The sequence below is a fragment of the Aegilops tauschii genome, chromosome 5 (assembly GCF_002575655.3).
Source record: "Aegilops tauschii subsp. strangulata cultivar AL8/78 chromosome 5, Aet v6.0, whole genome shotgun sequence".
Lineage (NCBI taxonomy): Eukaryota > Viridiplantae > Streptophyta > Magnoliopsida > Poales > Poaceae > Aegilops > Aegilops tauschii.
The window spans coordinates 211,188,649-211,202,705 of record NC_053039.3 but is presented as its reverse complement, the minus strand read 5'-3'; positions in this window follow the sequence as shown (position 1 = coordinate 211,202,705).

Here is a 14,057-nt window from a genome sequence, read left to right as displayed (position 1 = left end):
AAAGGTTATAGATGTTGCATGTGAAACTTGGTCCTGGTGTAGTTGTGTAATGGGGTAGCTGAGTGCTTAAGTTATATGATGTTGTACTCTGATGTATTTAAATTATGGAAATGGAATATATTATGTGCTTAATATGAATGTCAATTAGATTAGTAAATGGAATATTAATAATAGGGCAATTAGCCCGCTAATTGGCCAATTAGCTTGCTAATTGGGTTTTCCTATTGCAAACGGTTAATGAGAAAACACCATGGGCGATGACCCCAGGCAACGCACACAGTTTCTAGGAATAAACCGTGTTGGATCAATGAACAATCACACACGAATTTCTCTTGAAAATTGTTTGCGTTAGGCCCCCTTGCACAAACGTTTACCAAAAATTGTGTGTGATGGACAGCCTTTGCCACACAGTTTCTTCCACGGACCGTGTGTGATATATTCAATAACGCAAGCGATTTAACGGGAAAAATTGTGTGGGATTTACCTGTGAACGGAAATGTTTTCCTTGGAGCGACTGTGTGGGATGTACATACGAACGGAAACGTTTAGCGGGCACTGGTGTGTGGGATGTACTTGTGACCGGAAACAATTTCGCCGTATAATTGTATTTGTTAGCTCTATTGTACGTATTTCCATATTTGAGCGCTCGCCGGTCGCACACGACCTCATTTTGCCGAACGTGTGTGCCAGGAGGGCATATCCCCGACGGTTTCTGGGTCGTGTGGGAAGGACCCCCCCCCCTATCGCCCACACTCACTTGGCGACGGTTCCAAATGCCGCCGCGGAAAGGGGTTAAAACCCGTTTGTTTAGGAGCTCGCTGTACTAGTGAGTGCTTATTCGCTCATCCTTGCACGAGAGGGGCGGTAATAGGGATTCCCAATCCCGAACTCAAATTGCAAATAATTAAACAAAACTCCCCCAGGACTGTTGTTGGTATGGACGGCACCCGTTGTTTCGGACAAGCTGTGGAGTGTGATTGTTGGTGGAGGGGGGTAAACCTTTACTTTTATCGCTTGGGAACCGCCATTAATGTGTTTAGCATGGAAGATACCGATAACTAATGGTCACGAAGTAAACAAGAAGGGTGAATTTCTCAAAATTTCATTTGCCTCTATTTTTAAAACCTGAGCTCTGGCACCGCTGCAAATCACTCCTTCCCTCTGCGAAGGGACTACCTATTTACTTTTATGTTGTGTCATCACCTTCTCAAATAAGCGCCATAACCTGAGAGCACTATTGTCATCCTCATGCATTGTGTGTAGCTAATGTTGGGTGCATCATGACTGGATCTTTTCTACCATGAATTAAAATGTTTAGTCGCTTCTTGAACTTTGGAGGTGCTCTGCATTTATGTTTTGCGGTCTCGGAAAGGGCTAGCGAGATACCACTATTGTCATATTATATCATGGTTGTTTTGATGAAGTGTTGTTGTTTGAGATATCTTATTATTGCTCGCTGGCTGATTATACCATTGATATAAGTTAATATAATTTTTAAGAGTTATTGTCGACATGGTTAGTTATAATCTTTGCTGAAAACCTAGGTGCTACTTAAGCTTATTTATGTAAACAAGAGCAAAAGAGTTCTTAAAAGTTTTTATTTTTCACTTTCAGTTTATCAACTTAATTGCTTGAGGACAAGCAAAGGTTTAAGATTGGGAGAGCTGATACGTCTCTGTCGTATCTACTTTTCCTAACGCTTTTCCTCTTGTTTTCGACTCTAATTTGCATGATTTGAATGAAACTAACCCGGACTGACGCTATTTTCAGCAGAACTACCTCGGTGTTGTTTTTTGTGCAGAAATAAAAGTTCTCGAATTGGAACAAAACTTTGCGAGGATTTTTTATTCAATAAATAAGAATTTCTGGAGCCAAGAACCACCGGAGGGGGGCACCTGGGTGGCACAACCCACCAGGGCTCCCCCCTCCAAGCGCGCTTAGGTGGGTTGCCCCACTTGGTGGCCCTACGGACCATGATTCCAACGCTATAAAATCACATATTTGGAGAAAAAATAGGGAGAAAGAATTATCACGTTTCACGAGACAGAGCCGCCGCCACCTCCTATTCTTCATTAGGAGGCCAGATCTGGAGTCCATTTGGGGCTCCGGAGAGGGGGATCTTTGATCTTCGTCATCACCAACTCTTCTGCATTGCCAATTCCATGATGCTCCCCACCATGAGTGAGTAATTCCTTCATAGGCTCGCTGGTCCGTGAGGAGTTGGAAGAGATTCATCATGTAATCGAGTTAGTTTTGTTAGGGCTTGATCTCTAGAATCCATTATGTTTTGAGATTGATGTTGCTATGACTTTGCCATGCTTAATGCTTGTCACATTGGGCCCGGGTGCCATGATTTCAGGTCTGAACCGTTTATGTTATCACCATTATATCTATGTTCTAGATCCAATTTTGCAAGTTATAGTCACCCACTACGTGTTATCATCCGGCAAACCCGGAGTGACAGAAGTCGAGACACTTCCCGGTGATGACCGTAGTTTGAGGAGTTCATGTATTCACCATGTGTTAATGCTTTGTTCTGGTTCTCTATTAAAAGGAGGCCTTAATATCCCTTAGTTTCCAATAGGACCCCGCTGCCACGGTAGGGTAGGACAAAATATGTCATGCAAGTTCTTTCCATAAGCACGTATGACTATTTACGGAATACATGCCTACATTATATTTATGAACTGGAGCTAGTACCGTATCGCCCTAGGTTATGACTGTTATATGATGAATATCATCCAACGAATTCACTGATCCAATGCCAACGAATTTCTCTCATGTTGTTCTTGCTAAGTTACTACTGCTATTGTTACTGTTACACTTGCTACAAAATCATTGCTATAACAGTTAATGTTACTATTATTGTTGCTACTATCAAAATTATCATACTACTTTGTTACTGATCACCTTGCTGCAGATAATTTATCTCTAGGTGTGGTTGAATTGACAACTCAGCTGCTAATACTTGCAAATATTCTGTGGCTCCCCTTGCGTCGAATCAAAATATTTGGGTCACATACTCTACCCTCGAAAACTATTGCGATCCCCTAAACTTGTGGGTTATCCGGCCCCCGGGTCTATTTTCCATCATATATTTTCAGATCTAAAAGCCAAAAAACCCAAAAATACCTTGCTGCAATTTATTTGTTTTTTTATGTTTTAGTATTCTTTTATATCTATCTCTATCATATCTCACCATTGGAATTGACCATGAATGGATTGACAACCCCTTTATCACGTTGGGTGCAAGTGTTTGATTATTTGTGGAGGTGCATAGGTTGGAGACTTGCTTGTACCTCCTACTGGATTGATACCTTGGTTCTTTAACTAACGCAAGCTCAAGAAGTAGCATAGTTCACCCTCGGGGCTGAGGGTTTGTACCATTAGCTATGTGTTTAATCTTTATCTCTCGTGTTATTGAGATGGCACGATCTTGACGTATCACGGGCTTTGTTAATATAGTTGGATCATATGGTGTTTCTCCCTCTCTATCTTGTTGTGATGAATTGAGTTTTCCCTTTGAGATTTCGTTCTTATTGGATTGAATATTTTTATGGATTTGAGAGCACTTGATATATGTCTTGCATATGAATACCCGTGGTGACAATGGGGTATTATATTGATTCACTTGATATATGTTTTGGCACTCAACTCGTGGATTCCCGAGGTGACATTGGGGTAATCTATGCATAGGGGTTGACGCATGTTTTCATCCTACTTTCTCTAGTAGAAATCTTGGGGCACTCTTTGAGGTTCTTTGTGTTGGATTGAGTATTATGAATCTGAATTTGCTTTGCTGTAATTTTAGTACGAACTCTTGATAGATCAATCAGAAAGAATAACTTAGTGTTATTTTAGTACGAACTCTTGATAGATCGATCGGAAAGAATAACTTGGTGTTATTTTAGTACGAACTCTTGCATAGATCGATCAGAAAGAATAGCTACAAACACTTTCTTCTTATGTTCTCCACTAAATAAGAACTGGAGTGATTCTTCATCACACTTTGAGGGATGGTTATATGATCCAATTATATTAGCATTGTTGAGAGATTGCACTAGCGAAAGTACGGACCCTAGGCCTCATTTTAAAGCATTGCAATACCGTTTGTGCTCCGTTTTATCAATTGCTACCTTGCCTTTTTTATTGTTCCTATTACAAAAATCAATATCTACTACCATTACTACGCTTTTATCACCATCTTTTCGCCAAACGAGTGCACCTATACAAATTACCATTGTATTTAGTGTGTTGAAGACACAGGAGACTTTTTATTATTTGGTTGCAGGGTTGTTTGAGAGAGATCATCTTCATCCTATGCCTCACACGGATTGATAAACCTTGGGTCATCCACTTGAGTGAAATTTGCTACTGTCCTACAAAAATCTACGCTTGGAGGCCCAGCACGAGTCTACAAGAACAAGTTGTGTAGTAGACATCAACAGCACCTGCACATAAAATAACAAATCCTTGCACCCAACGTGAACAAGGGGTTGTCAGTCCCTCGGCGGTTACTTGCAAGATTAAATTGTGTAGTGTTTGATAGATAGATAGATAGATAGATAGATAGATAGAACAAAAATACAAAATAAAATAAATAAAGTAAAATTGCAGCAAGGTATTTTTAGGATTTTAATATATGATAAAAGTAGACCTGGGGGCCATAGTTTTCACTAGAGGCTTCTCTCTTGAAAATAAAATACGGTGGGTAAACAAATTACTGTTCAGCAATTGATAGAAAAGCGAATAATCACGGCTGAAGGAAATATGCCCTAGAGGCAATAATAAAGTTGTTATTTATATTTCCTTATATCATGATAAATGTTTATTATTCATGCTAGAATTGTATTAACCGAAAACCTAGTATATGTGTGAATACATAAACAAACAGAGTGTCACTAGTACGCCTCTACTTGACTAGCTCGTTGAATCAAAGATGGTTAAGTTTCCTAGCCATAGTCATGAGTTGTCATTTGATTAACGGGATCACATCATTAGAGAATGATGTGATTTACTTGACCCATTTCGTTAGCTTAGCACTTGATCGTTTAGTATGTTGCTATTGCTTTCTTCATGACTTATACATGTTCCTACGACTATGAGATTATGCAACTCCCGAATACCGGAGGAACACCTTGTGTGCTATCAAACGTCACAACGTAACTGGGTGATTATAAAGATGCTCTACAGGTGTCTCCGAAGGTGTTTGTTGGGTTGGCATAGATCGAGATTAGGATTTGTCACTCCGAGTATCGGAGAGGTATCTCTGGGCCCTCTCGGTAATGCACATCACTATAAGCCTTGCAAGCAATGTAACTAATGAGTTAGTTACGGGATGATGCATTACGGAACGAGTAAAGAGACTTGCCGGTAACGAGATTGAACTAGGTATTGAGATACCGACGATCGAATCTCGGGCAAGTAACATACCGATGACAAAGGGAACAACGTATGTTGTTATGCGGCTTGACCGATAAAGATCTTCGTAAAATATGTAGGAGCCAATATGAGCATCCATGTTCCGCTGTTGGTTATTGACCGGAGATGAGTCTCGGTCATGTCTACATAGTTCTTGAACCCGTAGGGTCCGCACGCTTAACGTTTGGTGACGATCGGTATTATGAGTTTATGTGTTTTGATGTACCGAAGGTTGTTTGGAATCCCGGATGAGATCAGGGACATGACGAGGAGTCTCGAAATGTTCGAGACGTAAAGATCGATATATTGGAAGCCTATATTCGGACATCGGAAAGGTTCTGAGTGGTTCGGGTATTTATCGGAGTACCGGAGAGTTACTGGAATTCGCCGGGGAGTATATGGGCCTTATTGGGCTTTAGGGGAGAGAGAGAGAGGGGCTGCCTAGGGCAGGTCACGCGCCCCCAAGGCCTAGTCCGAATTGGACTAGGGGGAGGGGCGGCGCCCCCTCCTTCCTTCTCTTCTCTCTTCCCCTTCCTTCTCTCCTACTCCTACTACTTGGAAGGGGGGAATCCTACTCCCGGTGGGAGTAGGACTCCCCAGGGCGCGCCATAGTAGAGGGCCGGCCCTCCCCCACCTCCACTCCTTTATATACGGGGGAGGGGGCACCCCATAGACACACAAGTTGATCATTGATCCCTTAGTCGTGTGCGGTGCCCCCCTCCACCATAATCCACCTCGGTCATATCGTCGTAGTGCTTAGGTGAAGACCTGCGCCGGTAGCTTCATCATCACCGTCATCACGCCGTCGTTCTGACGAAACTCTCCCTCGAAGCTCTACTGGATCATGAGTTCGTGGGACGTCACCGAGCTGAATGTGTGCAGATCGCGGAGGTGCCGTACATGGACAACACTCTCCCCTCTCGTTGCTATGCATCACCTTGATCTTGTGTGTGCATAGGAATTTTTTTGAAATTACTACGTTCCCCAAATAGTGGCATCCGAGCCAGGTTTATGTGTAGATGTTATATGCACGAGTAGAACACAAGTGAGTTGAGGGCGATACTAGTCATACTGCTTACCAGCATGTCATACTTTGATTCGGCAGTATTGTTGGATGAAGTGGCCCGGACCGACATTACGTGTACGCTTACGCGAGACTGGTTCTACCGACGTGCTTTGCACACAGGTGGCTGGTGGGTGTCAGTTTCTCCAACTTCAGTTGAATCGAGTGTGGCTACGCCCGGTCCTTGTTGAAGGTTAAAACAACACATACTTGACGAAATATCATTGTGGTTTTAATGCGTAGGTAAGAACGGTTCTTGCTCAGCCCGTAGCAGCCACGTAAAACTTGCAACAACAATGTAGAGGACGGCTAACTTGTTTTTGCAGGGCATGTTGTGATGTGATATGGTCAAGACATGATGCTAAATTTTATTGTATGAGATGATCATGTTTTGTAAAAGGAGTTACCGGCAACTGGCAGGAGCCATATGGTTGTCACTTTATTGTATGAAATGCAATCGCCATGTTATTGCTTTACTTTATCACTAAGCGGTAGCGATAGTCGTAGAAGCAATAGTTGGCGAGACGACAACGATGCTACGATGGAGATCAAGGTGTCGCGCCGGTGACGATGGTGATCATGACAGTGCTTTGGAGATGGAGATCAAAGGCACAAGATGATGATGGCCATATCATATCACTTATATTGATTGCATGTGATGTTTATCCTTTATGCATCTTATTTTCCTTAGTTCGACGGTAGCATTATAAGATGATCTCTCACTAAATTTCAAGGTACAAGTGTTCTCCCTGAGTATGCGCCGTTGCAACAGTTCTTCGTGCTGAGACACCACGTGATGATCGGGTGTGATAAGCTCTACGTTCACATACAACGGGTGCAAGCCAGTTTTGCACACGCAGAATACTCGGGTTAAACTTGACGAGCCTAGCATATGCAGATATGGCCTCGGAACACTGGAGACGAAAGGTCGAGCGTGAATCATATAGAAGATATGATCAACATAGTAATGTTCACCATTGAACACTACTCCATCTCACGTGATGATCGGACATGGTTTAGTTGATATGGATCACGTGATCACTTAGATGATTAGAGGGATGTCTATCTAAGTGGGAGTTCTTAAGTAATATGATTAATTGAACTTCAATTTATCATGAACTTAGTCCTGGTAGTATTAGCATATCTATGTTGTAGATAAATAGCTCGCGTTTAGCTCCCCTGTTTTATTTTTGATATGTTCTTAGAGAAAACTAAGTTGAAAGATGTTAGTAGCAATGATGCAGATTGGATCCGTGATCTGAGGATTATCCTCATTGCTGCACAGAAGAATTATGTCCTTGATGCACCGCTAGGTGACAAACCGATTGCAGGAGCAAATGCAGACGTTACGAACGTTTGGCAAGCTCGATATGATGACTACTTGATAGTTTAGTGCACCATGCTTTACGGCTTAGAATCGGGGCTTCAAAGACATTTTTGAAACGCCACGAAGCATATGATATGTTCCAAGAGTTGAAATTAGTATTTCAGACTAATGCCCATGTCGAAAGGTATGAGACCTTTGACAAGTACTTTGCCTACAAGATGGAGGAGAATAGCTCAGCTAGTGAGCATGTACTCAGAATGTCTGAGTACTACAATCACTTGAATCAAGTGGGAGTTAATCTTCCAGATAAGATAGTGATTGACAGAGTTCTCTAGTCACTATCACCAAGTTACTAGAACTTCGTGATGAACTATAATGTGCAAGGGATAACGGAAACGATTCCCAAGCTCTTCGGGGTGCTGAAATCGACGAAGGTAGAAGAAAAGCATCAAGTGTTGATGGTTGACAAGACCACTACTTTCAAGAAAATGGCAAAGGGAAGAAGGGGAACTTCAAAAGGAACGGCAAGCAAGTTGCTGCTCCCGTGAAGAAGCCCAAAGCTAGACCCAAGCCTGAAACTGAGTGCTTCTACTACAAAGGAAATGGTCACTGGAAGTGGAACTGCCCTAGATACTTGGCGGATAAGAAGGATGGCAAAGTGAACAAAGGTATATTGGATATACATGTTATTGATGTGTACTTTACTAGTGTTTATAGCAACCCCTCGGCATTTGATACTGGTTCAGTTGCTAAGAGTAGTAACTCGAAACGGGAGTTGCAGAATGAACAGAAACTAGTTAAGGGTGAGGTGACGATGTGTGTTGGAAGTAGTTCCAAGATTGATATGATCATCATCGCACACTCCCTATACTTTCGGGATTAGTGTTGAACCTAAATAAGTATTATTTGGTGTTTGCGTTGAGCATGAATATGATTTGATCATGTTTATTGCAATACGGTTATTCATTTAAGTTGGAGAATAATTGCTGTTCTGTTTACATGAATAAAACCTTCTATGGTCATACACCCAATAAAAATGGTTTGTTGGATCTCGATCGTAGTGATACACATATTCATAATATTGAAGCCAAAAGATGCAAAGTTAATAATGATAGTGCAACTTATTTGTGGCACTGCCGTTTAGGTGTAAAGCGCATGAAGAAACTCCATGCTGATGGGATTTTGGAATCCCTTGATTATGAATCACTTGATGCTTGCGAACCATGCCTTATGGGCAAGATGACTAAGACTCCGTTCTCCGGAACAATGGAGCGAGCAACTGACTTATTGGAAATAATACATACTGATGTATGCGATCCGATGAGTGTTGAGGCTCACGGCGGGTATCGTTATTTCTGACCTTCACAGATGATTTGAGCAGATATGGGTATATCTACTTGATGAAACATAAGTCTGAAACATTTGAAAAGTTCATATAATTTCAGAGTGAAGTGGAAAATCATCGTAACAAGAAAATAAAGTTTCTATGATCTGATCGTGGAGGAGAATATTTGAGTTACGAGTTTGGTCTTCATTTGAAACAATGCGGAATAGTTTCGCAACTCACGCCACCTGGAACACCACAGCGTAACGGTGTGTCCAAACATCGTAACCGTACTTTATTAGATATGGTGCAATCTATGATATCTCTTACCGATTTACCACTATCGTTTTGGGGTTATGCATTAGAGACAGCTACATTCATGTTAAATAGGGCACGATCTAAATCCGTTGAGACGACACCATATGAACTGTGGTTTGGCAAGAAACCAAAGTTGTCGTTTCTTAAAGTTTGGGGTTGCGATGCGTATGTGAAAAAGTTTCATCCTGATAAGCTCAAACCCAAATCAGAGAAATGTGTCTTCATAGGATACCCAAAGGAGACAGTTGGGTACACCTTCTATCACAGATCTGAAGGCAAGACATTCATTGCTAAGAATGGATCCTTTCTAGAGAAGGAGTTTCTCTCGAAAGAAGTGAGTGGGAGGAAAGTATAACTTGATGAGGTAACTGTACCTGCTCCCTTATTGGAAAGTAGTTCATCACAGAAATCTGTTCCTGTGACTCCTACACCAATTAGTGAGGAAGCTAATGATGATGATCATGTAACTTCAGATCAAGTTACTACCGAACCTCGTAGGTCAACCAGAGTGAGATCCGCACCAGAGTGGTACGATAATCCTGTTCTGGAGGTCATGTTACTTGACCACGATGAACCTACGAACTATGAGGAAGCGATGATGAGCCCAGATTCCGCGAAATGGCTTGAGGCCATGAAATCAGAGATGGGATCCATGTATGAGAACAAAGTGTGGACTTTGGTTGACATGCCCGATGATCGGCAAGCCATAGAAAATAAATGGATCTTCAAGAGGAAGACGGACGCTGATAGTAGTGTTACTATCTACAAAGCTAGACTTGTCGAAAAAGGTTTTGACAAAGTTCAAGGTGTTGACTACGATGAGATTTTCTCACTCGTAGCGATGCTTAAGTCTGTCCGAATCATGTTAGCAAATTGTCACATTTTATGAAATCTGGCAAATGGATGTCAAAAACTACATCCCTTAATGGATTTCTTAAAGAAGAGTTGTATATGATGCAACCAGAAGGTTTTGTCGATCCTAAAGGTGCTAACAAAATGTGCAAGCTTTAGCGATCCATCTATGGACTGGTGCAAGCATCTCGGAGTTGGAATATACGCTTTGATGAGTTGATCAAAGCATATAGTTTTATACAGACTTGCGGTGAAGCCTGTATCTACAAGAAAGTGAGTGGGAGCACTACAGCATTTCTGATAAATATATGTGAATGACATATTGTTGATCGGAAATAATGTAGAATTTTCTGGAAAGCATAAAGGAGTTTTTGAAAGGAGTTTTTCAAAGAAAGACCTCGGTGAAGCTGCTTACATATTGAGCATCAAGATCTATAGAGATAGATCAAGACGCTTGATAAGTTTTTTCAATGAGTACATACCTTGACAAGATTTTGAAGTAGTTCAAAATGGAACAGTCAAAGAAAGAGTTCTTGCCTATGTTACAAGGTGTGAAATTGAGTAAGACTCAAAGCCCGACCAGGGCATAAGATAGAAAGAGAATGAAAGTCATTCACTATGCCTCAGCCATAGGTTCTATAAAGTATGCCATGCTGTGTACCAGATCTATTTTATACCCTACACTGAGTTTGGCAAGGGAGTACAATAGTGATCTAGGAGTAGATCACTGAACAACGATCAAAATTATCCTTACTAGAATAAGGATATGTTTCTCGATTATGAGGTGACAAAAGGTTCATCGTAAAGGGTTACGTCGATGCAAGTTTTGACACTGATCCAGATGACTCTAAGATACATATTGAAAGTGGGAGCAATTAGCTAAAGTAGCTCCATGCAGAGCATTGTAGACATAGAAATTTGCAAAATACATACGGATCTGAATTTGGCAGACCCGTTGACTAAACTTCTCTCACAAGCAAACATGATCACACCTTAGTACTCTTTGGGTGTTAATCACATGGCGATGTGAACTAGATTACTGACTCTAGTAAACCCTTTGAGTGTTGGCCACATGGCAATGTGAACTATGGATATTAATCACATGGTGCTGTGAATTATTGGTGTTAAATCACATGGCGATGTGAACTAGATTATTGACTCTAGTGCAAGTGGGAGACTGAAGGAAATATGCCCTAGAGGCAATAATAAAGTTGTTATTTATATTTCCTTATATCATGATAAATGTTTATTATTCATGCTAGAATTGTATTAACTGGAAACTTAGTACATGTGTGAATACATAAACAAACAGAGTTTCACCAGTATGCCTCTACTTGACTAGCTTGTTGAATCAAAGATGGTTAAGTTTCGTAGCCATAGTCATGAGTTCTCATTTGATTAACGGGATCACATCATTAGACAATGATGTGATTGACTTAACCATTCCGTTAGCTTAGCACTTGATCGTTTAGTATGTTGCTATTGCTTTCTTCATGACTTATACATGTTCCTATGACTATGAGATTATGCAACTCCCGAATACCGGAGGAACACCTTGTGTGCTATCAAACGTCACAACGTAACTGGGTGATTATAAAGATGCTCTACAGGTGTCTCCGAAGGTGCTTGTTGGGTTGGCATAGATCGAGATTAGGATTTGTCACTCCGAGTATCGGAGAGGTATCTCTGGGCCCTCTCGGTAATGCCTATAAGCCTTGCAAACAATGTAACTAATGAGTTAGTTGCGGGATGATGCATTATGGAACGAGTAAAGAGACTTGCATGTAACGAGATTGAACTAGGTATTGAGATACCGACGATCGAATCTCGGGCAAGTAACATACCGATGACAAAGGGAACAACGTATGTTGTTATGCGGTTTGACCGATAAAGATATTCGTAGAATATGTAGGAGCCAATATGAGCATCAGGTTCCGCTGTTGGTTATTGACCGAAGATGAGTCTCTGTCATGTCTACATAGTTCTCGAACCCGTAGGGTCCGCACGCTTAACGTTTGGTGACGATCGGTATTATGAGTTTATGTGATTTGATGTACCGAAGGTTTTTCGGAGTCCCGGATGAGATCAGGGACATGACGACAAGTCTCGAAATGTTCGAGACGTAAAGATCGATATATTGGAAGGCTATATTCGGACATCGGAAAGGTTCAGAGTGGTTCGGGTATTTATCGGAGTATCGGAGAGTTACGGGAATTCGCCGGGGAGTATATGGGCCTTATTGGGCTTTAGGGAGAGAGAGAGGGGCTGCCTAGGTCAGGCCGCGCGCCCCCCAAGGCCTAGTCCGAATTGGACTAGGGGAGGGGCGGCGCCCCCTCCTTCCTTCTCTTCTCTCTTCCCCTTCCTTCTCTCCTACTCCTACTACTTGGAAGGGGGGATCCTACTCCCATCGGGAGTAGGACTCCCCAGGGCGCGCCATAGTAGAGGGTCGGCCCTCCCCCTCCTTCACTCCTTTATATACGGGGGAGGGAGCCACCCCATAGACACACAAGTTGATCATTGATCTCTTAGCCGTGTGCGGTGGCCCTCTCCACCATAATCCACCTCGGTCATATCGTCGTAGTGCTTAGGCGAAGCCCTGCGCCGGTAGCTTCATCATCACCGTTATCACGCCGTCGTGCTGATGAAACTCTCCCTCGAAGCTCTACTGGATTGTGAGTTCGTGGGACGTCACCGAGCTGAACGTGTGCAGATCGCGGAGGTGTCGTACGTTCAGTACTAGGATCGGTCGATCGTGAAGACGTACGACTACATCAACCGCGTTGTCATAACGCTTCCGCTTTCAGTCTACGAGGGTACATGGACAACACTCTCCCCTCTCGTTGCTATGCATCACCATGATCTTGCATGTGCGTAGGAAATTTTTTGAAATTACTACGTTCCCCAACAATAGCGATATCCAAGGCAATGATCATGTATATAGGCATCACATCCGAGACAAGTAGATCGAAACAATTCTGCATCTACTAGTATTACTCCGCACATCAACCGCTATCTAGCATGCATCTAGAGTAGTAAGTTCGTAAAGAACGAAATAACGCCTTAAGCAAGATGACATGATGTAGACAAAGTAAACTCACGCATGAATAAACCCCATCTTTTTATCCTTAATGGCAACGATACAATACGTTTCATGTCCCTTTCTATCACTAGGATTGAGCACCGCAAGATCGAACCCATCACAAAGCACCTCTCCCACTGCAAGAAAAATCAATCTAGTAGCAAAACCAAATCAATAGACCAGATAGAAAGACAAAGCTATATTAATCATGCATAAAAGAGTTCAGAGAAGACTCAAATAATATTCATGTATAATCTGATCATAAACTCACAATTCATCGGATCCCAACAAACACAAGGCAAAAAGTGATTACATCGAATAGAACTCCAAGAACATCGAGGAGAACATTCTATAAAAGATCAAAGAGAGAGAGAGAGAGAGAGAGAGAGACAGAGAGAGACAGAGAGCCATCTAGCTACTAACTATGGACCCGTAGGACTGTGGTAAACTACTCACACATCATCGGAAGGCCAGCAAGGTTGATGTAGAGCCCCTCCGTGATTGATTCCCCATCCGGCAAAGTGCTGAAAAAGGCCTCCAGCTGGGATCTCGCGAGAACTGGAACTTGCGGTGGCAGAAAAAGGGTTTTGGGTGGCTCCCTGTTGGTTTCCCGATTTTAGAGAATTTATAGAGGCAAGAGTTAGGTCAAACGGAGCCACGTGGGCTCCACGAG